The sequence below is a fragment of the Octopus bimaculoides genome, chromosome 4 (genome assembly GCF_001194135.2).
Source record: "Octopus bimaculoides isolate UCB-OBI-ISO-001 chromosome 4, ASM119413v2, whole genome shotgun sequence".
Lineage (NCBI taxonomy): Eukaryota > Metazoa > Mollusca > Cephalopoda > Octopoda > Octopodidae > Octopus > Octopus bimaculoides.
Window position 1 is genome coordinate 69,080,180 of NC_068984.1, and position 5,000 is coordinate 69,085,179.

A 5,000-nucleotide genomic window follows, 5' to 3' on the forward strand; every position below is an offset into this window, starting at 1 on the left:
ATACTTACTAATACTCATGTATTAGTGTGCGTATTGAATTATCGTCAGTTTTCATTACTTTTATTATTTGTGTTGTTTTCATCATACTTTACTTTTGTATATTATATTTATTATATTTTTGTTATGAGATTTAACTTCATCGTTATTCCTATTCTCATTTCCATACTTAATTTTACAATCATTGCTTTCCTTACTCCACCCGCTTATTATATTCATATATATTTTAAACCCCTTTGTTGATAATTATAATAATTACTGCTATTATCACTTCAATTATTTTATTTTCTTATTCTTAAATTCTTAATCACTGACTCATAAATTTCAATGGTAATTATGATGCTAGATTTCTCACCAAATATTTAAATCCAACTTTTATTTTTCAAATGTTTCCCACACAAATAAATATATAGAGAGAGTATTGTAGCTAAACTGCCAAATGAAAGAAGTATAAAATTATATATATTTGTCGACATATTTATGCATAATACTGAGTGTTCAGGCAAAATCTGACGAGATTTTATAACTCATTTTTCAGGAACAACTTGATATATTGATGAACATTTAACGGCGTTGGAGAGCCTAGAGATTAAAGTAGTTGAAAAAGTTAGCTGACATGGAGGACTGGAAGCCATCAGAATATGGGAAAAGAGGTACCTGTACCATAATGATTCGTACCGGGTATCAAAATGCCCATACCATAACAGCTGCTCAGTGCTCTGTGAATACTGACTGTAAAGGCTGTATGAACGGAACTTTAAGATCAATTTCGATGACTATGGGAAGCTGCTGTAGCCTGTGCTTAAACGCTGGCTGGAGGTGGTTGTTACTAGAAGGCTATATGTGTGACAACAGGATTCGTATCTTTGCCCTAGCTCCGGAAAGAAGTGGTTGTCGGAGAATTTCTACAATTTCAGCTGTCTCAATTTCTGGCCTCTTAATTCCTCCGATTGTAACCCCATGGATTATGCGGTTGAGAATCTTAGCGTCTTTTCAGGCACTGGTACCGCAAATAGTCAGTGACCTTATTAAAAGAAAGTTGTAACAGTTCTGGCGACGATAATAGGCGAGTATCTTCCGCTGGCGATACAAACACGAGTGCTTATATGCACCACAAGTCAATATGACAGATTCTCTCATGGTAAATAGCACTGTATTTTGTGGTTTGACGCAACATCCACTTTTAAGTGAGGATACATTTTACCATTTGGAATTAATACTGCCTGTGTCATCATTAATTAGTTTCAATAAACCCCCTGGCTATCTGTGACACCAATGCCTGAATAGTCACTGAGACTCAGTGTCTATCGCTGACGGAGAAATCGGTATTTTTAGCCATGGACATGTGCCATTGACAAAGCCAAATGAAGCCGAAATCGCGTCATCGAGCGGTTCCGGTGGTGTTGGCGAACGATTTCCTCCCGCAAACAATATAAACATGTGTGCTTATATGCAACCACAAACCTGAATATTTACATACATGTGTGTGTGTGTGTGTGTGTGTGTGTGTGTGTGTGTGTGTGTGTGTGTGTGTGTGTGTGTGTGTGTGTGTGTGTGTGTGTGTGTGTGTGCGTGTGTGTGTGTGTACGTATATGAATGAGATTCTAACATAGTCTGAGTTTCACATTTTATTTTTGTATGTTTTACAGTTTCATAAATTATAGTAACACATGTACTTCTATGCTTTCAGCAATCTTCAAGTTTATGTTAATTGTAGTATTAACTGACAGTTGCGTTTCCCAATTGCTGACAGCGTTCTAAAATGACGGACAAATGGGATGAACAATTACGTCGCTTCACAGTTATTACGAACTGACTGACTGCCGTGCATTATAACTGAAAATGTCTGACAAATTTGAACATATATGACTTTTATTCTTATGGATAAAAACTAATCTCTAATCAGTAGCGTTTACTCTTTTAGTAGCACGATCAGATCAAAAGCATTTGTGAATTATCCATATGTTTCGTCTGAATGTCCCACCAACATAGTCTATCAAGCTAATTGATTTTCAGTTTATCCACTGGTCATCACGCCTCCTCCAGGTTTTAATAGAGAGTCTCTCAGCATATAGAATGATATCTACATCTGGCAGTAATCTAGATGCAATATGCACCCAATGTATTTGCGTTTGAGGACATACTAAATAAAAGTGAAAGTCTGTTAGAAAGCACGTCTTATAAAATTAAACACGCCTGTTACTTTCCATGTCTCAACCTTCGTATATGCTTTGGCATCGCGGACTCTTTCCTAGAGTATGTATTGGTAACCACTGTGTTTAGTAGATATGGTGAAAGATAAAGTATGATGGACGAGAATGAAAGGCTTTAGAGCAGAAAAAAAATTCTGTTGCCAAAATATCAAATACTTTATCTGACCAACTCTGGTTATAACCCAACACATTGTAAATAATCTACACCGAACACTATAATAAGATATACACAATACATATTCTGCACCATTAGTATCCGATATTACACCATAGCTCACTATTAATTGAAATAAATCATTTGAATATTGATATTGCTCTCACGAACACAGACATCTTAAAATTCAAGATGAACAACGTTATAAATCACAAAAGAAATATTAATTCAGCAGGTGAAAACTAAATCGATGAGGACACAGAAATTTGAGAAGAGAATCAAACAACTCAAAGAAAATAAAATATTTCGAGAATATAACCAAAAATTCTCCGGTGAATTAAATACCATAACAATTGAAATAGAATATCTACCAGATCAAGAAAAAGTAGAAATATTTGGGAAGAAAATATGGGTATTGGGAGACATCCCTACCAAAAAGAAACAAGAATACGGCCTGGACACTGACTCTCATCAAGATTATGCTGACACACTGATAGAAACCGTCTTCAATTAAAATGTAAAATGAGTGCAGCAAGAGCTCATGATGGTTGTAAAGACCAAGGACTGATAAATAAAGCGATATTGGAACTCTCTACTTGACAACAGTGTTAAAATATTCGTTTGCTCAAACCTTTTTAGATGTGACAGCAATGTTGAGGTTAAACTTCACAAATTTACCAGATTGACTTTGAAATGAGGCAATGCAACCAAGTCGAAGAACACTGACAATAAAATAGTGGAAACATTAAATGAATTACAAATAGTTCTTAATCCTTTCTAATATGAACTCTGACATATAATCACAATTGAACAGATAATACAATTATAATGTTTCTCTCTTTCTTTCTCTCTCTCTCTCCCTTTCCACTTTTCTCTCTCTCTCTCCTTCCTTATCTCTTTCTTTCTCACTCTCTCTCCTTCCCTCTCCTCCCTCCTCTCTTTCTCTTTCTCTCTCCCTGTCACGACAATCGCTTTTGCGTGCCTGACTAGAAGGAACCTTTCTGGTTTAGAGATGTTACTGATACCTCCTCTGAAAAAGCGAGCCTGTGTTTCAGACCCACTTGCATATGTGTATGTGTATAGGGGGTCAACAAAGGTCAATACATACAGTATGCTAGAATTAAAGGACTAACACAAAAGAAATGTTACCGATGGATTATGGCGAACCTAAAAGAAACGAATTTACCTCGAAAAATACATGCAGTAAGCTAGTTTCAATGTGCTAAATTAGAATATTCAAGAGAGAAAAGAAAAGTGAACAATAAAATTACTTCCTCCAAGTGAAATCTTTTGACAGAATAACAGATAGCCGTACACTTGAAATGAAATATAGAATGTGTAGCCTTGGTTAATCATTTGACTCCCATCCCACCAGCAGCAAGATACGCAGCTACGAGTAGTTTCGAACTTTATTAAAAACAAATGTTACGTGCAGTTAACAAAGAATATAAATATTCAACAGAAATAGTTATTCCTCCGACAAATTTCACAAAAGCCACAAGTACATCTAGCACTAAACACGCATGCAATACAAAAATTTGAGCTAAAACAAAAGAATTTACAAAGAGCATTCCAGAGACTGAATTCTTAACACGACTATAGAAACTTTATTGCAAGGAACAACAGAACCACACTTAGCTCTAAAGATACGTAAAGTAAAAGGGTGTACTTAAAAACAGACAATTGTGAATCAAGACCGACTGATCTCATTGAGTGGAATCTTTGAGAAATGCATTTAGTTCAGTCTTGTGTCACACCTTGCATTGTGTGTGAAATGGGTAAACAGAAACGGTGTAAAAAAAACTCCATCAAATGGATATTACATGTGATTCAATGACTTACCTTTCTTACAGTGTCTGTGGAATACTCAGTCACATTGCACGCTAATTCAATGGGCAGGATTCCCGGTGGTCATACATCGAAATTCGTACTAGAGTCGACTACAGCGATTTATTTTAATTGATGCTCTAAAAAAAAATTGAATTTATATATCATTTATTGTCGAATATTCATTAAGCTTTAAATTTAATTATATTTCATTTATTTCAAATTTTAAAAATATATCATTTTTCTTTATTTCTGTCTTCTCTATCCTCCAACTGAAAACAGCAGCTTGCGTTTAAATTATTTGTTGTTTATGTATAGTATTGTTATACGTGGAAATCTAAAAGTACTTCACATTCATTCTCATATAACCCCAAAGCAAATCTGTGATTTTAGACGCACTTCATTCAACGTAATGTCACTTTCTATTGTCCTGTCGAAATGTTTTCAAGCAATTCATGAATGCATTGTTTTCTTTATACTTTTTCTTCCTTAACTTTTCCAAAGATATATGATAACATTTTATATTTGTCATCTTTGAGAAGAAAAACTTATCACAGAAGTGGTTTAATTCTCGCACTTGTAGATTATTTCTAGAAAGTAGCGCGATCGCAATGACATTGTTGATTCGAGTCCCAGGTGCTATGGTAGCAGCAGCAGCGACGGCTGCGGTGACGGTACCGGCTGTAGTAGTAGTAGTAGTAGTAGTAGTAGCAGTAGTAGTAGTAGTAGTAGTAGTAGTAGTAGTAGTAGTAGTAGTAGTAGTAGTAGTGGCGGTGGGTGGTGGTGTTGGTGGCGTTGGTGGTGGTGGT

At 35.5% G+C, this 5,000-nt stretch overlaps 1 long non-coding RNA gene across 1 annotated transcript in view; it reads right to left on the reverse strand.

Annotated features, from left to right (window-relative positions):
- LOC128247680 (uncharacterized) overlaps positions 1–5,000 on the reverse strand; it is a 62,832-nt gene that overhangs the window by 47,417 nt on the left and 10,415 nt on the right. The window contains exon 3 of the long non-coding RNA XR_008264043.1: positions 4,207–4,331. This is a non-coding gene — a long non-coding RNA (uncharacterized LOC128247680). The remainder of the gene's footprint in view (positions 1–4,206; positions 4,332–5,000) is intronic.